Source organism: Suncus etruscus, chromosome 5, assembly GCF_024139225.1.
Source record: "Suncus etruscus isolate mSunEtr1 chromosome 5, mSunEtr1.pri.cur, whole genome shotgun sequence".
Taxonomy (NCBI): domain Eukaryota; kingdom Metazoa; phylum Chordata; class Mammalia; order Eulipotyphla; family Soricidae; genus Suncus; species Suncus etruscus.
Window position 1 is genome coordinate 89,634,509 of NC_064852.1, and position 22,714 is coordinate 89,657,222.

The 22,714-nt window shown below is 36.1% G+C and overlaps 1 non-coding gene across 1 annotated transcript; it reads left to right on the plus strand.

Annotated features, from left to right (window-relative positions):
* The first annotated feature begins 1,872 nt into the window (after positions 1 to 1,872).
* Positions 1,873 to 2,063, plus strand: LOC126010331 (U2 spliceosomal RNA). The gene has a single exon (XR_007496406.1). It is a non-coding gene; the product is annotated as a U2 spliceosomal RNA (small nuclear RNA).
* Positions 2,064 to 22,714: the final 20,651 nt, after the last annotated feature.

Consider the following 22,714-nt stretch of genomic DNA (forward strand, 5'->3'; position numbering starts at 1 on the left):
TTTATAGAAAGAACATAGGAACTGTACTAAATGCTGAAGAAACCCAGTAGTTTTATAATAAGAGAGAAAACAAGCATTTATCATGGTCCTAAATTTGAGCCAGATAGTTGACTGCAATCCTGTTTTCATCCTATCTTACCAGAGAGGGAATCAAGGCCTGAAAAACTGAGCAGTTTGCTCATGATCAAGTAGCAAATTAATGAAACAACTGATTCCCTGAAGATTTGCACTCAGGCCCATTGGAGAATTAAACCCCATTTCTTTCTATTTAACTGTAAGATCTGCATAAAATCAGTAGAGACATAGAATCAGTCATAAGCCTGCCTATATCCTGATGTGGTATGACTTACTCAGAACTGGCTCTGTTCTACAAAATGCACATGAAGAACTTCCCATAGTCAGTTTCCATCTCTGTGAATATGAACACAAGGGCATGACTGCTTATTGCAAGGAAGGGTTTGATGAAATCAAACAGGTATCACAATACAACACAGTAGCCATGAAAACCCTGGAAGTGCTTGCACCCATGTTTCCAATCTACACAATGCAAGGAGAGGCCTTTGAAAGCACAAGGGTGCTAAAGAGCATTTTGTAATATAGCAGCACCAGAGGGAACTCCACTTTATTAATCAGTGATTCCAATTCTTGTTAGAGAAGCTTTTCTCTTAACACCTAAAATCATCCAAAATTATAAGGCAAAAGCACCAGACTGACTATGATTTTGCAGTTATCTCTGCACACAGCACTATCTTTAAATGAAGGTAAATGTCTTTATCAGTAAAATGAATGCAGACGTTTGCAAACATTCCACTTTTATTGTGGTAATACCAGTTAATGGGTGGAATGAAGAGAAGCAGGATGCTGCTCTTTGCTGTTGCACACATTTTTAATTGGTTCAAATGTGAAGGTAAATACCTGCCCTTGGTGAATTAAAAATACTTTGATACAGAAGCAAAACAAATATATGTAAACATTTATTTATAAAAACCTTTAACGTGTTTATATAAATGATCAAGTGGTTGTCAAAAGTGCTTAGGAATCACTTTTATTATCAATTTCCCTGGAAAATGTTTAAGACAAGAGATTTGAGAGTTTTACAGATGTGAAAAACAGGGAGAGAGCCACCATCAATAACCAGTAACAAAGTCTGACAAATACTCTGTTAAACAATGCTCCATGGCTTAACTGACCAACAAATGCCAGAGATAGAAACATAAAAATGACAAAGAAAAAAAATTAAGGTTTTTTTTTTTCTTTTGGGACTACATCAGGTGACTCTCGGGGGTTACTCCTGACTATGCACTTAGAAATTGCTCCTGGCTTGGGGGACCATATGGAATGCTGGGGAATCGAACCGCGGTCCATCCTAGGTTGTTAGCATGTGCAAGGCAAATGCCTCACCACTTGAATCACCACTCCGGCCCCACAAATCAAGGTTTTCTTAAAAGTAATACCTAGCACCAGATGAATTCTTAAAATTATAGTTTTAATGTTCAAAATAAGCATTAATAAATTTCTGTCATAACTTTTAAAGTTCCTCAAAATGTATTTCTTGTGAATTTTAATTAAAATAATACTCTATTATAATATAAATTTCAGGAGTTTATTATTAAAAATCAATGTGCGGAGCCGGAGAGATAGCATGGAGGCAAGGCAAACGTTTTCCTTACATGCAGAAGAACAGTGGTTGGAATCCTGGCATCCCATATGGTCCCCTGAGCCTGCCAGAAGCGATTTCTAAGCACAGAGCCAGGAGTAGCCCCTAAGCTCTGCTAGGTGTGACCCAAAAGCCATAAAAAAAATCAACATGCATCTACATTAAATTCACACTAAAAACATCTCAAAGGTTTTTTATATTAAAAATCATTTTTGATTGCTTCTCGGCCTTTTGGCTAAGATCAAGTGTAGTATCTGTTCTTATTAGTTTAATATCTGATACATCCTATATCCGAGGACAATATATTAAATAAATTTTTGGAGCTGGGAATCGGAAGAGAAGCTTGCTCCATCTGCTCCGCGCACCGACCTGGTATTGCAGTATCTCCAGGAATGGTGCACAAAAAAAAAAAAAAGAAAAATAATCATTTTTGGTAAATATAATATTTTTCTTTCTTCCAAAGTTAATTTTCATAGAACACTTAATTTCTTTTTGTTTGTTTGGGGGTTTTTTGGTGCTTTTTTTGTTTGTTTGTTTTCTTCTTTTTGTTTTTGGCCCACACCCAGTGACACTCAGGGGTTACTCCTGGCTATGCACTCAGAAATAGCTCCTGGCTTGGGGAACCATATGGGACACCAGGGATCAAACCCAGGCTTATCCTGGGTCAGCTACATGCAAGGCAAATGCCCTACTGCTGCAGTATCACTCTGGCCCCATAACACTTAATTTCTGTGAAGCCACCATATAAAAAGTGGTACTAGAATTCAGAAGATTAAGTGATGACTTAGGTAAGCTTTAGGACCAACAAGTGGTAGATCAACATTGAGGCTGAGACTTCTATGAATCTCATCAGATCGAGACTCAGGTTTCTGATCTAAAGCACAGGAGAGAAAATTTCTAGAAGAGATTCCTGGAACTTAGAACTTAGAAAGGATGAAGGAGATGTGAAGAAGCTCAAAGCAGAATTTTACATATCTTATTACAGGCTAAAGACTGTCCCAAATTAAATGGTACAATGTACAAGGAATGGTGCCATTGGTAGTGACGCATCTATTCCCTGACTCTATGCAGGTACCTGACTTCTAGGGCTCACTGGACTCCATAACTGTCACCAGCAGCCTCTTGTCTTTTTTGACCCAAGTGTTCTCTATTTCTCCTCATCTTCAGAAATGGTGGGATATCACTTTAGATATAATTATTTTGTCAATAAAGGAAGAACTAATAAAACTAATTAAGCAAGACTGTTTTAACAGTTGCATAAGACTCTAGTGGAAATTTCAAATTCAATAGCAAATGCATGGGGAAATTTTACAAAAGACTGAAGATGCTATAGGTCCCAACAATCACTTTTCTATTCTGACCCTTAATAGCCACAACTGTGTGTCATTTCCTTGATTCAGATTAAGCAAATATTAGACCAAAAGGTAGTTTGGATAACACATTTTTGGTTAAAATATAACAAGAATTGACTCAAGCTAGTTTCAGAAAGCCAACTAACTCTTAAGTATTGTTGAAAGGGAGAACTAGAGAAGAGTTGAACAACCAAGTCTCAGAAAGAGGTAAAATGGGATCATTCTGGGTTATAAGACTAGGATTTCAAATATTCTATTGACACTGGTGGTGGGAAATGCACACCGGTGAAGGTTATTATACATTGTATGACTGTAACTCAATCATGAACAAATTTATCTGTGGAAAAAAATACCCTGTAGTATAAACAACCTTGTAGACATGGTATTTAAAGTGAAAAAATAAAACTCAAAAATAATCTCTTTTGCTATTAATATGACTTAGTTTCCAGATTTACTCTCAACCTGAGGATTTAAGATAGAGAGCCAAACTGATTCAGTCTGAGACTAGTTATCATATTGAATCATTTGGCTTTAATCTGTGAAGCAAGGCCCTGGAGTCCAAATCCAGTGTAGGAAGATAGTAGAGATAGTTTTCAAAGAAAGATACCTACTAAAAGGTCACAGAGTCAATCAGATAGCAAACAAAAAGCTGAAGTCAAATCCATATCTCTTCTTCCCTTTCCATCTCTGTCTCAGAGAGTGCATGAATTCCCATGGGATGCCATAACTAGATACCATAACTAGAATTGGATGACTTAAGAAATAAATTTTCTCACTATTCTAGAGGTTTGGGAGTTCAAGATCAAGATGATGGCAAGGCAGGTTTTATCTGGGGTCTGTTCTCCTGGCTTTTGATGGTCACCATCTCATGGTGCAAGTTCAATTCTTAGAATATTCATGGAGAAATAGCATTGGTGTTTCTTCCTTGTCTTCCAAGAACACCAGCCCCATAGCTATCAGACCCATCTTTATATTCTTATTTGATCTTCATTATATGCATGAAGGTCCTATCTCAAAATATTCTTTTCTTGGAGGTTAGGCTTTCCCCTACAAATTTAGAGGGAATGAAATTCAGTCCAAAACATAAATCTTTCACATTTTCCACATAATCTTTCATTCCTATTTCCTATATTCTTTCTTACTTTTGTTGTTGTTGTTTTGAGGCCATGCCTGGCAGGCCTCAGAGATTACTCCTGGCTCTGTGATCAGGAATTAGTCCTGGAAGTCTTGGGAGAGTTGGAGAGAGAGGGGAAACATATAAGATGCAGGTCACTGCATGCAAAGCAAATGCCCCCTTTTGTGCTTTAGCTCCAGCCCCAATGATTTCCATTTTCTTTACATCTGGCACTGGACCAACACCATTCCAGCCCACACATAAAAAAGCCATGATTTTTAGGGTGTCTTTCTTTGGAATGTACTCTACTATTTGTTTTCTGGTTCTGTTTCAAGTCCTAACTCTATGGATATTACACCATGAAGAATTATGGACGGACATTCCCTGAGTGAGATCATGCCCACTATCCTCAGGTACTTAAACATGTACTGTTGTGTTGTGTGTACTATTTATGGGCCATATATACAGACTTTTGCATTTTCCATTCACTATTTTTATTACCTATCGTATGAATTGGTCTCATCAACTTAAATGAGAATTCTTAAAGGGCAGTAACTATCTTATTGATTTTAATCTTTTTCTCCTTTTGCCTTCCCAAAATTTAACTCTTGGTAGATACTTAATAAGTATTGGTTGAATTAACAGGATCAGAATTATAAAAGGGAGAGACTGATCACCCTATTCCTTTCCTCCATTTCATCATCATTTGCTTCAAGAAAATCATTTCATGAACCATAGGGGTATATACATATCAAAAATGGAAGCAAACCACACAGATTAGAAATAAATACTTTCCCCTAAAGTAATAGAGAAGACATGACTTTGCCTAATTTACTAATGGCAATGGGAGATCCATTGTTCTCACTTCAGATTACACAATTTTGCAGAGGAGCCCTAGATCAAGAGATGGATTTATCACACTTACTCAGGTTGATCTCTAATATTGCTACCAGGATCTGCAAACTGTAATGCAAGACCATTGAGATATCTTGAAAGGCAGACAAGAACAAAGATTATAAAAAACAAGAATATCAAATTGCAAGATTCACTTTTTCATTTATTTTTGACAAGGATAATATATATTTAATTACTTATAATAATATCTGTTAACTATTAGTAAATTCCTTGTGGTCTATTTTGTAAATATAAATATAAAATAAATATATATCATAAATATAAATATAAAAATAAAATATCATGTTATTTTTGAACTTGTTCATTAATTCTTGTTGCAAACCAAGGATTTTGTGAGGCTGGAAGGGGGATGAGTGAGTTTGTGCATTATCGAGAAACTATTAATAGGCTCCTACTGCAATAATTGTATATTTTGAGATTATCATATTTCAATTATCTTTTAAAATGTTTTACTAATCATAATATTCTTATTAATAAATTGAATAAAGGTTATAATCAAATATGTACCAAGAGAATGAAATAACTGACTAAACTCTATTTTCATTTTAAAGGTAAAGAAGTATGTAACAATTTATATGCCAGACAAACAGGCAGAGATAGACAATTTGTTTTTTTATGTTTGCAATTCATAGCACTCAGTGCTGCCATTGCTGTGTGCTTGTCCTCATAACAAATCATGCACAATTATCAATACGAATTCAAAGAATGCAAGTAGGGTGTGAAATTATACATATCATTCCATTGAAAAGAAAAGGCCCTGGAGGTGTGCAGCATATTGGATTTTTTTAAGGAAAAATTATGTGTTTGTGAGTATATGTCACTTGATAGAATGATTGTCATGGAAAATTAAATCTCAACTTGAAGGAAATAAGAATAAAAGAATCACCATAAATTCTCTTTGTACAAAGAAACTGCACCTTCTCATAGGTTGTATTTTCTCTAAGTGTTGACTCAGTATACAGCACAGGTCAATTAGATGAGTGTTCAAGTATGACATAAATACCACTATAACCACCATTATGTTCTTTAAAATTCATGTAGTACATTACTGTCCTTCCATTTTTTGCGTTCCTCAAAGTGAGGCTCATGAATACACCTGGGTTAGAGTCCTCTGGTTTTCTTGTTGCAGATACAAATCTTCAGATTAAAATTAAGTGCTACTGAGTTAGTTTTTTAGAGGTAAATCTCATAATTAAATAAGCTAAGGAAACACTTGTCTTCCAAATTTAAGCAAGACATTCCAAGCCATCAGTTAGTTATAATTCATCAGTAAATTAACATAGAGTCTAACAAGTTCAATGATAGTGAAAAGGCTTTTTTAACATAGAACAAAATTCATACTACAGAATATGTTTCAAAGAAATGGGACTTTAGTGTACAGGAAGCCAAGTTTGATTCCCAGTCTCTTTTGATTCTCTGAGCTCCATCAGGAGCTATCCCAGAGCTCAAAGCAGGGTATTCTCTGAGTAGCTCCTGAGAACCACCAAGTGTGGCCCCAAAACAAATAAACAAATGGGAAAATTATGTTGAAGTTTTATATTGTTTATGTTATAATTAAAATGTATGTATCACTCAAGAAAAGGTTAGTATATGCTTGTTATATAATAATACCTTCTAAATGTAAAATTTTTCTAACATTCATATTTAATTACTGGAAATAGCAGTGAAAGTGTCAGAAAGAAGTTCACAAACTTTCAGTCCTGATTTGAAAGACTTACACATTTATTTTTGGTTTGTAGGCCACACTTGGCATTGCTGGAAGGTTACTCCTGGCTTTGCACTCAGGAATTACTCCTGATGGACTTGAGGAACCACATGGAATGCTGTGGATAGAACCCAGGTAAACCGTATGCAAGTCAAGTGCCTTATTCAGTGTATTATCACTCCGGCTCCTAAAAATTTTATACCGATTTTACTTTATTTGAGAGGAAGTAAAATGAGAAATTTCAAACATTTTTGTTATACATTGATTAATAGGAATAACTAAATGAACAAAATGTGAATTAATGATGTTTGAATAGAAAGTTGTGTTGGGGATCTTGACCTGAAAATGGTCACCTTAATATTACAATCAACACATATGGTGAAGTCAATTGTTTCAACTCTGGGTGAACTGCTCCAAAGAACATAATCATAAATTTTAATGTGATTACAACTTAGATATTGTCTGCTCTATTCTAATTACCTTCAGTGTTTAACTGATTTTTAGGTTGTATAACTTTTAGGAGACATATTTAACCCTTCCAAATTGCTTCTGAAATGACCAGCTCTTGTTCTCTGGAATAATCCTTTGAAAATATTATAAAATGAAGAGATTTTGCTACTTGTCCCTATCACCACATATTTCTCGGTTGGGGACCAGCTAAATATTTGGGGGATCTGGTAAATATATGGGCAGCATATAAGTTCATGCAACTTGCAACCAGAACAAAGTTTTGTTTGAATTACGACTGCCTCTTACTAGTTCTGTAATTTTGAAAACTGCCTCACTCTAGACTTTCTTTTGCCTATCTATGCAACCAATCATGCCACACTAAATGGAATAAAGCCTGGCACACAGCTAGCTAGTTTATAAATAGCAGGCTATATTTGTCTCCCAGTTCTAATCCTATCTCCTTCTCCACTGTTCTCTGAGCACACTTCTATCAAAGGAATCTTTATGTAGTATTATACCCAGACTGAACTCAGACTTCTTGTAGGAATCCTTTATCTACTCTGCTCTCTGCAGTTTAGTTACTAAGATGGAATTCTTGTGTTCTGCTTCCTGTGCTATTTTCACTTCAAGGAGGGTTAGACAGAGCTCATATGATGGCTTGAGCTAGCTCAGAAGAGAGAAGATTTATTAGTTTCTTGACTAAAAGGGGCAGGGAAGTAGCTAGGGATATGTGATCACCTTTCCTCAATTTGACACAACTCTTATCTTGGTATAACTGGGAAAAAAATATCCTCGTTCAGAGTGGCCTTAAGGATCCACTGAAGTCTTTGTCATGACTGTACACCATTGAACTCTTCTATATAATCTTACTAATTTTTCATAACAGCTTTTGAATCCACAACCCAATATACTCCCTGCACACAACTACCATATCTGAGTCTATTTTCAGGAAATCTAGCCTGAGCTATAGCATGTTACTCTCACTGAGAGAAACATACATAGCAAACATCGTAACACAGATTCTGGCTATGCATCTCTACTGTGTCTTACAACAGCAGGATTCACCACTTCCAGGGTGGTCCTTGCTACTGAAGACCCACTGATCAAAGTTCAATTGTTCTGCCAATTCAAGGTCCAGGGATTCTTTTGAAAACATTACCCTCCCACCCCACCAAGTTTAACTTCCAATTCCTTTGTCAATGGTGAGAAATGTCCCTCCTAAGTTAATGCATCTTTTTCTTCCTCATATGTCTTTAGCAGATTCAAAGACTCAAAAATTTTTTTTTATAGTTTATAGTTTTTTATAGTGTTTCCCATACCACCAAGTTAGCATCCATGTGTAAAAGTTAATTCATTTAGGTGAAACATGATCCACTTCGATTGTCTTGTCTGGAATTTAAAATTAGTTCTAAAATTTACTGAGATGAGCAGTCTGCTAAAAACCTGGCCACATCATCCACTTGGTAATATACTAATAGTGCAGCAGTGCTTTACTTACTTCTTATCTGAGATTGTGAGCACAATAAATAATCTAATCAGAGACATCAGATGTTTTTAAAAGTCAATAAAAACTATATTTTAAGACTCTCCTAGGAGTAAACCTGTGACCTATTCTATCTCTAAGGAATAGTCCCAGTTTACTACTGCTGTTCTGTTGTTATTATACATCCTTCTCACTTTTTTGTTATTGTTTTTAGGGGGTGACACCAGAGTTGCTGAGGGCTTTCTCCTGCCTCTGCACTCAGAAATTATTTCTGGAAGACTCCAGAGACTATATAGGGTGCCAGGTATCAAAACTGAAAAAGCCAAAAACAAACAAACAAACAAACAAAAAAACCTAAAAGAGCCATGGACAAGGCAAATGCCCTACAAGCTGTACTATACTCTATCCCAGACCCTTTTCATTTTCAAAAATATCCTAGATTCAAAAATCTTTGTTAAAGCAACATTAATAATGGAATAATAATATTATTGCCTTTATGTTCATAAAATGATAGCACAATAATATTTCAAAAATTGGATCCAGGGAGAGAGAGAGCTCAATGGACGGTACATATGCTTTACATGCAGGGGATCTGCATTTGATTCTCCGCCCCTAAGTTCCTGCTGAGTGGCCTCTGAACACTGCCTAGTATAACCCTCACAACAACAAAAAATTCAAAAAGACAGTGTGCTTTGTACATATCACCTAAATCTTTCCCTGTTTGCATATTTAGAAAAAGCTTTTTATTCTGGATCAAGGCATAGAGTTATTTCCCATAGGAGTTGATGAGACACACTCCAGAAGGTAGATGTGGTGGAAGCCAGGTTTATTTATTTATCTGCTCAAATAAAGCTTCCTAGGAACCAGACTTGATCTTGTCAGGGACATATAACCTACAAATCAATGAGACTTGTGCTGGGCATTGTTGGTTCTCAGAAAATACAGTTTGAGTAAGCGAATGTCTCAAACCTGTGAGAAGTGTTCTTAACTATACTTTCAAGGTGAGAAAGCCAAGGTTTAAAAAGGATAAATAAGGATTTCATGCATAACATTTTACTACCTTTCAGCCCCCTCTTTTTATACCAGTTGAATACTTCCCTCCACCATCATTGTAGAGTTCCCTTCCCTGTCCATTATACCCCTACCCAAAGTGCATGCTTCCTATTGAAAACCAGTTCTCATGTTCTTTGTTTCTGTTGACTTTGGGCATCTGTTATTAAACTATCATGTTTCATTATATCCCCTATATTTCATTCTCTTTCCTTCTTACTATTTTCACTCAGCGTGGTACATTCCAAATAAATCCACATAGCAGCAAATTGCATGACTTTTTATTTTCTTATGGCAATTGTGTATATGTATCATAGTTTCTTTATCAGGTAATTTGTTTTGGGACCTTTGGGTTGTTTACAGTTTTTGTCTAGTGTGGCTAGAACTTTCAAATAAAATAGAGATGTAAATATATTTTCCACTGTGTTTTTGGGTCCTTGGGGTAGATGGCAAGATGGGATTTCTTGGTTAAATAGTGTTCAATTCCTAGTTTTGGAGGAATGTCTGTATTTCTCAGAAAGACTGGACCAAACTAGATTCCTATCAGTGGTGAAAGAGGTAGTCAGATCCATACCAACACTGATTGCTTATTTATTTATTTTTGATGAGTGCCAGTCTCACTGGTGTAAGACAATAGCACCTCATTATTTTAATTTAATTTGCATCTCCCTGATAATTAGTTATGCAGAGCATTTTTCATGTACTATTTTGCCATTTTTATGTCTTCTTTAATGAATTTTTCATTCAGATCTTCTCCCCTATGGGGTTGGATTTTTTGTATAGTTTTTTGTATAGTTCTATCAATGTTTTATATATTTTGGTTATTAACCTTTTACCAGATGAGTTATGGGCAAATATTTTCGCCCAGCTTATGAGGTATCTTTCTATTTTGGTCACTTCTTTGAAGTACAGAAGCTTCTCAATATAATGCAATATTACTTGTTTATCTTTGTTTTGATTCCCTTGGCTAATGACATTGATTCCTTAAAGATGTCTTCAGTGTCATGGAGAGTTCTGCTTATGTTTTTCTCATTGTAACTTATGGTCTTTAATCCATTTTGATTTGAACTTAGTGTATGGTCTTAGAAACTGCAGTGTCAAAAGTTATTTAAAAAAATAAAGAGGCATAAAAACTCATAGAGGCAGTTGGAAATGCAAGAGAAAAACAGAAAATGGGGGGATAATGGGTGGAGGGAAGTAAACACTGTTGAAGGGATTAGTGTTGAAAAATTCTATTCCTGAATCACAATCATGGATAACTTTGTAATTCATGGTGAACTAATAAAATATTAAAAATTAAAAAGAAAATAATAAAAAATTTTCCCAGATCATAATCCAGGGATTGTGACAGGTCTTCCAACTGTTAAACACAACTATGCAATTCCTTTCCTCTCTTTTTCTTATTGGAAGACAATGGCTCAGAAAGTTACGTGATCTACTCGGGACCAAGTTATTAAAATTGAGTTCCAGAACTCTTACTCTGACAATAGCCATTTCCTTCTACTTGTAATGATGGGAGGTTGCGTCAACCCTTGTGCTCTTCATGTACCACCAAACATACAGTATCATGGGGGGTGGGGACAGTGAGGGGTGGTTTGTTTTAAATCCATCTGGTTAGAGATGGATTAATTATACTCTCCAAATCTACCCCATTTGAAATCTCATCCATCTAAGAATAAAATAGGAACCAAAGTTTGTTATCAAGATTAGTTTCTTTCTCACTCCACTGACAAATTAGAAAATTGAAATAGTTTAACACAATAATGCATTCTTTATTTTCTTACAGGACAGTAAGAGAAAGGTATCGTTTTAATATTTTATTTAAACACCTTGATTACAAACATGATTGTGGTTGGGTTTCAGTCATGTAAAGAACACCCCCCATCATCAGGGTAACATTCCCATCACCAGTGTCCCAAGTCTCCCTTCTCCCCACCCCACCCCTACCTGTACTTTAGACAGGCTTTCTATTTCCCTCATACATTCTCATTGTTAGGATAGTTCACAATGTAGTTATTTCTCTCATTAAACTTATCACTCTTTGTGGTGAGCTTCATGAGGTAAGCTGTAACTTCCAGCCCTCCTCTCTTTGCCTCTGAAAATTATTATTGCAAGAATGTCTTTCATTTCAAGAGAAAGGTATGTTGGTGATTGAACAGTTTTGCTCCATCTAGAACTTTAGAGATCCAAACTCCTTCTACATTGTAACTCTAGCTAGCATTCTAAGGGTCACTTTTCCATTTTCAGGGATAGAAGGGGAAAGAGTGTGTGGAGAGAACAACACTAACACTTTAATCAACAATGCATCTTACTATGGACAGACTATTAGTGAGAACTAGTCTAGGGACTAGTAAATGGGCTTGGAAAACAGAGACCCTGGAAAGCCTTTTGTATGGCTCTAACTCAACTTTTTGCTGATTTCTGATTATCAGAGCCATCATAAGAAAGGATCCCTGGGAGCAATGGAAGTCTGTGCTGTTTCTTCTTTTTTAAATAGTATCTTTATTTAATCACCATGATTACAAGCATGATTGTAGTTGGGTTCCCGTCATAACAGGTGGAAATTAGCTTTTGAAGGAATGGAGAGAGGGTGGCAAATGTGAACATTGCCTGTCTTAGAGACCTTGTTGCCTTTAATCTTCTGTAGTGGTAGAGGTAGAGATGGATGTCTTTGCCGTCAGCTTGATGCACACTTGGAGGAGAGTTTGAAACCTCTTGATTTAATTATCATCATGCTTTACATTCAATCATACTACTCAATAGGTTTGTAATTTCTATTCATTCTCAGGCCCTCCCTACTCCATTTGAGTTGTAAATTCTGAGTCAAACAGAATTGTACAATATCATAAAAGACAGAAGATGTATCGAGTGCCATAGCCTTCAGTTATCTTAGTTCATTAAACCACAAAATAGATGTATTCTTTTTCTCTGACTAGGAAAACAGTATCAGGTAATGTCACATACTATTTCAAAATAGCATTAGTCTTTGTCAAGTTTGCAGAATAACAAGTAAACACTGAATGCACTTTTTAAGAAATGATTTGAAATTAATTTTAATCTATTAGGATGGTTCAGTTTAAAGTGAAATATAGGCTTCAGTTGGTGTCTTAATGTAGATTACTGTAGTAATTTAAAACAAATAATAATAAAGTAATGATTCTATCATACCACTAGCATGTGCAAAAGCAAATAGAATAAATTTTAAAGTTAAATTTCCATTATAAATCTACCAATGATTGGTGTCTTTTTCTCATGAAATAATGACAAGGGTAATACAATGGAGAGAAATGCCGAGTAAGAGAAAATAAAAGGCTGACTCACTTTACAAATGTATGAATATGAAGCTGTCTGGACAAACAAAAGAGCTTATAGTGGAGAGAAGTGTTGGCCAAGAAGTAAAGAACTGAAAACTTTTTGGAAATTGAGCCAAATAGCTACTATGGGGAAAGATTATATATATGGAGAGAGAGAGAGAGAGAGAGAGAGAGAGAGAGAGAGAGAGAGAGAGAGAGAGAGAGAGAGAGAGAGTGTTCAGGTGAAGAGGGGTGTGAAATCTCCCTTTGGGCTCTTTGTAAGTCAGCCCTAAGAACCACCACTACAGGAGAGATTTTCTCTACATTCCTTCTCAGCTGACTCCTACTGTTTGAAATAGTGTTTAGCAGATAGAAACCATAACAATACCAGTGTATATAGGCAAAATACACTTTCTTTAAACCAAATACCAGGCTCAGTTCATGGACCTGTATTAACCATTCAAATCCTTACAATATCTTTAAGAGAAACACTATTAATTTTATTTTCTAACCTTTGAAGCTATTGAAAAATCTTTCTAGTCAACATATAAGGTTTATGTCATAAAGGCCATTGAAGATCTAGACCAGAGGTTGCGAACAAGTTCGACACAAAGAGCCAAAATTTTAAACTGTGAGAGTCAGAGAGCCACACCATGCAGTGACCTGCCAAAACAGACAAACTCTCACACAAAAGCATATAATTATAACAATAATATATTAAACACATATTGCATTTTGCCATTTTGAGTGAGGGTCAAATCCTGTTCGCCACCCCTGTCTAGACTAAATTAGGAATCAACATTATTGCCTATCACAGATGGCACTTTATAGTCAAATACCTCTGAAAGAGAATCTCTTTAGTTGTAGTTACCAAAATGCTAACTTCTTAGTGTTAATTTAGTAATGATCTATTTCTATTTGTGGTCACAAATAATGAGTTCATTATTTGATAGACTTTAGAAAATTACTGAGGAAACCGATATATTTGGAATCACTTTTTTCTGATGTTATTTGTCTCTAGTCTCTTCTATTATTATGTGCATTTGATAATTACTGATTAATATTGCAAAGTATTCCTGTAGCTCTCATTTTCTTTCCTCTGAAAGTTTGAATATGACCATCATTGATACTAATTCAAGATTATTGGTGTCTTTGGGTCAAATCTTTAAAGGGTGACCACCATCTGCCATTATGGCAAGATAAGTCTATCTCGAGGTAAGTACCAGGTGGAAGGATGCATAGTTTGGATAGTTCTTAAAATTAAAGACTCTTGCACCATAATATAAATAAATCATTATTAAGTTAATTTTAGTGCCAAGTATTCTTCCAAAGTTAACAAATAAAATAAATAATGTAGAACCAATAAGATAGACATTTTGATACCTAAATAAAGGGTGAGGTATAATAGTCAAGAGATATCTTTGGGTGTTTTAAATAATACCAATCTTACTAAAGACAAACTAAAGGAAGATAAATTGTCTTTAGCATCCAGTAGTTCATTGCTATATTCCAGGCTGAGTCCATGATTATAAAATGAGCTACGTGTCTAAGATATTTTTCTATGTCATGTAGAACCACTAGATTTATTCTCTAAGCTTTACATGGTATGGTCTCTTGGCTGTCTTTTGTGGATTTATTATAAGAATGGAGACAATGCCCTTGTTTTTTTCTAAAAAATGAGAAAAGTATATAATTCTTTCTGCCATAGTCTGAGAGATAGTGATGGTTTACTCTATAAAAATTTGGTGCTAACAAGAGGACTCCATTAGGTTGTTTTATCTGGGTAGATAGTAAATATTGTGGTTCAAATCATATCACATAAGAGAATTTCTAAGTGAAAAACTGGTAAAAAATGATTGCTTTCTTGGTTATAAAAGCAAAGAACCCTCGATGTCCAAAAACAACAAACTAAAATAGCTGCAACTTGGTCAGTCAACTGAAGTCAGGACTGCTGCTTCTATATGATAAATTGCATTGATCATCTAGGTTACAGAACCCCTATCAGTATCAAAGAAAAGTCATTATGTTTTGACATGGTCAATTTCTGAAAGTGTCACACACCTCTATGGGCAATGGTTCATTTAATTTCAGCTTATAAATTAAACAAAGCAGCAAACCATGATAATAGATCTGAATGTTCCAAATGTTTAAACTTGGAATATATCAACTTGAGTACTGAGGCCAAAATTTAAGTTACCAAAATTTTACACAGGCTATTTTCAGAAAAAGAACCCAGGGTCTGAAAGTTAGTCATACTTGTCTATTAAAAGGATAGCAAATGTTTGTTTTTAAATTTTTTCATGGTAGGTGAATAATTACAGCAGGCAACTTTGTCATTAGTTTTCTAATTTTGTCCTACCAAGTCTTTAACTGTATATTCAGTTCCTCATTTTACATTTCATGTCTTCTTGTCCAAAAAGGTAGAAATAAACTTAACCTTTGATATGTTGGTAGTATAAAGGCAAATTTAAAGGTAAGATACCTGTATATAATCAAATCCACTAGAGCCAACATTACTGTATTGGACCCAAACTACAGTCATTAAACTTGGAAATGTGTCTATTAAAAAGGAAATTGTTGGGGATAGGAAGCAACCCGGGTATATTGGTTGAGGGGTCCCCATGCTGTGATAGGATTAGCATTGGAACGTTTTATACCTGAAACTAAAGTATTAACAGCTTTGTAAATTATGGTTTCTATTTAAAACATTTTTTAAAAACTAAATCTAACCTTTGGAAATTAAGTTCTCCAGGACTTTTGGATGGTTATGACCATTCAAGAGGAGATGTAGAGGCACTTGTGTGTCTTGGTTGTTTTTCCCAAGAGCATGGCACATCTGCGCATACGGGGCCTCCTCTGCCGTCTGGTGGAGCTCCATTTATCTTAGGTGCCCAAGGGGTGGCGTGGAGCCTGCTCTGCTGTGGACCTGTGTTCCAATGTGGAGCGAGTCCAAGATTGTTGTTCAGTCCATTAAGCAATCCCCTTTAGCTGAAGGGGTTCATCTATCAATCTCGCTTTTCAGCCAGTAACCTGCTTATTTCGTGGTTTAATTACATTTTCAGGTCACCAGAGCGCTTCCCCTCCATATTTAATAAAATGAGTTCTTCTTTTATTTATCCCCGTTTATTTTAGGTGTGCTGCCTCCTGGGGAGGGAAGGAGTGGGATGGGGGTAATTGCTTTCAGAAAAGGTAAGCAAGTGAGACCTCCCTTCTGTGGCTTCTTGAGTGAACATAGGAATTATCTGGGATCTCTAGTGGGGATAGCAGGGCCCATCTCAGACGCAGGGAGCAGCCAGCATTCCTTAAACAAACATCAAGTCCAATATTGGTTTTCCAGGGCTTTTACGATCCATTTCACAACAGGCATTTTGGAAGGTTCTTTCTAAGAGCTGGAGAAAATTTTTCAGAATTTTCTGAGTTAGAGACTCCTTTCCATTCTCTTTCCGGAGAGGCAAACTCTGTCCAGGAGTACAGCCCACAGCACCAAGAAAGTGGGTTACATCTGTGGCCTCTAACATGATCCAAGTTGCTTGGGTAAAGTGTGTTTACTTTCCACTCTGCCCCCCCCCCCGCCCCCCAAAAAAGAGCAAAATGGGTGAAGGGAGATCCCACTGGGTATGTCTGCTAACAAATTCACACTAATTGACATCGAGCCAGTTAATTTCTAGGTAATAAGTGTTGAGTGATTCAAGGGCCAGTCCGCCCTGCCAGAGCTGACTTGGTGCAAAGACCTCTACTTGTTTGGCGCTCAGAAGGGAACACTTCACGTTTTGCCAAATTCTTCAAAATTGCTGGGAGTGGAAACAGCATTTTTTTTTCATCTTTTGCTCTTTGGGCTCCTAATTATGTGGCCCAGGGAATAGAGCGGGCTTTACAAATCATTATTTCCATTAGGAAGGTGTTAGAACTAGGCCCACGAGGGCTCTCCTCCTATTTGTGCAGCTGCCGGTCCCCAGGGAAGCGGTCGCTGTGGAGCTGGTTGAAGCGGGACTTCTGTTCTGTTTCCCCAGCACTTGGAAGAAAAACAAAACAGACCTAATGAAAAACACACACGGGAAATGCTTTATTATTTCATCATCCTCACCTACTGCGCTCTGGCACGACTGCGTGATTAGGAAGGACTTGTGCCTCCCCGCTGCGGGCTCCCTCCTAGCCGCCCAGAACCCTGGTAGGAGGCCTAAACTCTGTCATTTCCTGTCGGATCGTTTGGGAGGAATTTGCTCTTATTTCCTCCTGGCCACAGCTCTCGTCCCTCCCAACGCCCCCCCCCCCAAACCCCACCCCATCAGCCTCCACCTTGGCCACATGCCCAGTGGTTAAGTGGAGAAAACTTCAAAATGCAACGTTTGAGATTGGGGAAGGGAACTGGACATGGGCACAAACACAGTAAACATGGAACATCCAACAACCCCTGATGGTCCCTGTTGTAGGAGCCCAGGAGCGCTACTCCCCTGGGGACCCCGAGCAGGAGAAGGGATGCTGAAATGAGCTGAAGTATTCATCTCCTTGTCTCTTTCCACATGCCACTTGTGACTTTTCACAGGGAAAAAAAAAAGAGTCAAAAAGCAGGCATTCTCCAAATCTCATTGGACTATTCTTGAATGAATAATTCTTTTCATACCCACATGTCTTATATAGAGTGAAACCTGGCTACAATAGACAATGCATTTATTTACATGGTATCCAGCAGCCCCTTCACCTACCTGAGTCAAGGTCAAGTAAGTATGGCTACCCAGGAAATTGAGATGTTTCAGCCCATATCTCAGTGGTACTACTAGAGCCTGTGATTCTTTTTCATTGTCATAGTGTGTAACCCTATGGAAATGACACTGTGCCCTTTTACAAACATAGATTGTACTTAATATTTGGTAGTTGTTTAATACCTGATGGATTGGGTTGGGATCACATGAACACAGGTTTGTGGCAATGAAATGCAGAAGTACCTCTATGCTCCTCTCGGGGGATCATCCGTCATTAAATGATGAGAATCCAAGCATGTGGCTCTATAGACCATTTGGTCTCAATGAAATTTTTACTAAATTGATACAAATATATATACATAAATAATAGGTCATTGTTTTCTAATTTCTGTTGAACTACTATCAATAGCATGTGTATTATAGCACCATTACTTAAATGTTTAATTGAATTGCGGTATCAGCTCAATAAATTGTTGCTAGCTGGCTAAATGAATAATGTAACAGTGGTACGTCATCAAATGAACTTGAGGTAGAGGTGGCATTTGGAGAAAAGTTACTCTCTGGTCCATGTCTTTTCTAAATGCATGTTAGTCCCACCTAAAGATAATCTCTGATGAAAATACAAAAATAAACACTGTCTACAGTGTTTGTCTGAGGGGAAAATTTAGACTCAAAGAAAAAATATTTCTCCAAGGCATGAACTGGTCAATATATCTACCAACAGACAGCAGAAAATTTTTTGTTTGACATGTCTGTATTTGATTGGATGTATTTCAAAACATTCTAGTCACATTTACTAATGATACAAGCACCTAAATGGTTAAGTGTATGAAGAAAATAAACCTTTTTTGGGGGGCCACACCCAGTGATACTCAGGAGTTACTCCTGGCTATGAAATCAGAAATCGCTCCTGGCTTGGGGGACCATATGGGATGCCAGGGGATCAAACCACAGTCTGTCCTAGGTTAGCATGTTCAAGGCAGATCCCCTACTGCTTGTGTCACCACTCCAGCCCTGAAAATAAGCCATTTTTTAAAAGTGAAAGAGCTAAAACAAAAGGAAGCCTAGGAAAAACAAATGTTCATTAACATGGAATAAAGCCTTCGCAGTAAGAAAAATTCAGAATTGTAGAAGTTTTCCAATTTGGGGAAGGTGGGAAGATCCAGGTGATAAGAATAATGATGCCAATAAATTTAAAATATTAAGACATTTTTAGTAGCTAGTTCAGTGGCCTCCAACTCTCACTGAATCTCCTTGATTGTAGAAGTAGTTTTCAGAATCACATCCTAAACTAGTTAAATCAGAAGAGGGAAAACTCCCCAGAAGTTTTGAAGCTTCCTGTGTTATTGCAATGTGCAAAGTAAGCAGAGCTCTCAGATTTTAGCCACAGCATCATTTGGAGGACTTATGCGATTACATTTGTGTAGGGCTGAAGCCTCAGAGTTTCTGCTTCACCAGGTTTGAGGTAATGGTGAAAGGTGGCATTTCTGAGAAGTGTCTGGTTGAAACTCCTGCTGCTCTTTTCAGACCACACATTGAGACCCTCTGGACTCAGCCTCAACATTTGGAGCCTATTGGATATCATTTCAGGAGAATCTTTGATTATTTAGTATATTGATACACCTGAGAAAATAGTTTCTGTTTGTTTGTTTGTGTTAACTACCTAATGGTTCTATAGTTTCAAGGGCCAGATGAATCTACAGAGGATAAAAGAAAATGCTAGAGCAGAGTGAGACTCAGCAGCTGCTAACTGGTTTCCTCAACACTTGGGTCTGTTATCAAGGAATATGGCCAGCTTTCATTTAGATAGAACTATTTTAGGTGATATTAGATAAAGAAATAATATATTTGCAAGAAAGAATCGTTGGTTTTGGAGATGGTCATTAATCCATCTGGGAATTACAAATTCAACACCCTTTCTTCACTGGATTTTATAAAAATTATAAATGTGTATTTGGAACTTCTCTATTAGACAATGCAAACATCCTATTTTCTGTAGTAAAATTATAATAAAGCACTGTAAAGTTTTTTTAATGATTGGAGAGAAAATTCATACTTTTAGAATTTAGATTTGAAGAATTGGGAAGTTAGAGGAAGACTAGGGCTTCATTACTTACCAATTACTCTTAATTTTGAGCCAAACTATTTTGAAGAAAAATCTAAATTTCTTCTATAGCTTTAGCTTGTCATTAGGTCAGTAAATCACTGATAACGATTTTGAGAGATATCAGAAAATTGTGATTATTACAGCTCAAGAAAGAATATTGCTGAATGTATGTGAGTGAAAACAGAAATGGAAAAATTATTTTAAAGATTAAATATTATAGAATATTTTTAGAATATACACTCAAATATTTTCACCTGATTACATAAATCGAATGGTTAGAAATAAATTCTGATTAATGCTTAATGATAATGATTTGTAGGGACATAAGCAATTATTTCCTTTCTTTGTAATTTTAGGGCCACTGCCAATAGTTATTGGGGCTACTCATGGCTCTGTGCTGAGGGTTTGCTCTCATCAGGACTCTGAGAGCCATGTGGTACTAGGAGCCAATCATGGGTCTCTAGCATGCAAAGCATGTGCTCACTGGTCTCCAGTGCTAAGGGAAAAAAGAAATTCTCATACAAATTTCTCTAAAGATAAAAGAATAATCATCAAATTTATCATTTTAATAAATGGGGTTCATAAAATACATTCTTTTGAAATTATGAAACTTAGGCCAGGGATTTATATTAGTCATAGAGTTTTTGACAATTTGGTAAACTGAATTTAATCCCTGGCACTGGGAAGAGAAGAAAGAAAAGCAAGAAAGAAAGCAAGAAAGAAAGCAAGAAAGAAAGCAAGAAAGAAAGCAAGAAAGAAAGCAAGAAAGAAAGCAAGAAAGAAAGAAAGAAAGAAAGAAAGAAAGAAAGAAAGAAAGAAAGAAAGAAAGAAAGAAAGAAAGAAAGAAAGAAAGAAAGAAAGAAAGAAAGAAAGCAAGAAAGAAAGCAAGAAAGAAAGCAAGAAAGAAAGAAAGAAAGAAAGAAAGAAAGAAAGAAAGAAAGAAAGAAAGAAAGAAAGAAAGAAAGAAAGAAAGAAAGAAAGAAAGAAAGAAAGAAAGAAAAGCAGGTGTATGTTCTAGTATCAAAGTCTACTACATGTTTAGTTCAGAATAGTTGTTACTTATTTAGTTTACAGTTCAAGAGAGATTTAATAATTAGCAAAGAATATATTTCCAATTTGGATGGTATAATAAAGATGAAAAGAAAACTTCCACCCACCTGTTAATAAATAAAATGTTTAGATACCTATTTATATTAAAATAATTAAAATGGGTCCTTTGTATTATTTAAACTTTAAAAGTCAAATATAAAAATATCATATTCACATCAGTTTTGTCTTCAAATATTTTTAAATGTCCTTTTCAGTAAAACTGTAGGAGATTTTTCTTCTCTGGTATTTAAGATAAAATTTAGCTGATTTCTTTCCCTGACTATCTATTCCCCTCCCCCTCCAAAGGCTTAATAACCACAATTTTAAGATTTATGGTGAGTGAAAAAGAAAAATAAGTAAATTATCTGACTGAGGAGTCATTCTTCCTCTCTCTGGCCTACAGACTATTTTAAATGCTGCTAGCAGCAGTCTAATTAAAATAATTTCTGTCAGAAGTCTGTGAAATATGCAGCCACAGCCCAGCTCAATGTTCTCAAGCAGGAATGACAAATCTCTGCTTAATTGGTCCTTAATATGGTAGTGCAGGATTAGTAATTCTCCAGGATAAAAGGAGATAACAAATAGAAATCTCTTCCTTGGGGCAGAGAGCTTTGGAAGATGAACAGACCAAAATGTGCTTACCCCCAAACTCTTCCTATCAGGAGCTGTTATTTTGGCCATTATTTATGAAATAACAGACAATTCATGCACATTTTATGACTTGCTCTAAGTCCTAATTAAATACAACTATGTACAAAGAATGTGAATGGCCTGACTTACAGAGACCAACATAAATATTGGCAGAATTATGGCCACTACACAGCCTTTGTTCATGTCATCCTATCTTGGGGATAAATCCCTTGACAGAGGCTGAGTCTAGCTCTGAGATATTCCAGTAGGTTAAGGTTCATAGTGAATTTTACAAAATCTGGGAAAGGTAGAAAAGTAGAAAAGAGCAGTTCATTTGTATATGGTGAGTCAGCTGGGATCTCAACTAAGTTGAATTATTTCCTTTCCTTATTTCTTTTCAGTACATATTTTGCGGGAAGGTATTTATTTTTTGCAGGCCATTTGTGCTTAGCTTTTCTTACTTACATTTAAGTTGAAACATATATATATATTTATTTATTGGTTTGGGGGTCATATTTATTTGTTCCCAGGGATCACTCCTTATAGTACTCAGGGAACAATTTGTAGCATCCAGTACCAAACCTGCATGCAAGGCAAATGTCTTTTCTACTGTACTATCTCTCCAGTCACTTATAAATACTTTTAGTAATATATTTACTATTAATATATATTTTATTTTTATTTATTTGGGGTCCCTACCCAGCTGTGCACAGGACCTACTCCTGACTCTATGCTCAGGGATCATTCCTGGGAGTGCTTGTGGACCCATAAGTAATGTCTGGGATCAAACCTTTGGATATAACACACAAAAGGCAAGTGTCTCACCCACTGTACTATCTCTTTGCCTCTAAATATCACTTTTAATGCCTATATATTAAACATTTCACCAAAAGAATAATAATGACTAATGTCTACAATAAAAGGAATTTGTATAGAGGTGTTTTCTAAGTAAGTTATATTTATTAAGAGTATTTAATTATACAAAAGTCCTACCAGTTAGGTCCTTTCATCATGGGCACTTTGTATATATACATATTAATGTACAGAAAGTATATGTTAATTTGCCCAAAGCTACATAAAGCTGTTGGTCGTGGCAAGGTTTGAACAATGGCTCTGATAACAAAAATGATTACATCACTCCACTACATTTTTCTCTTGATAGACTTTAT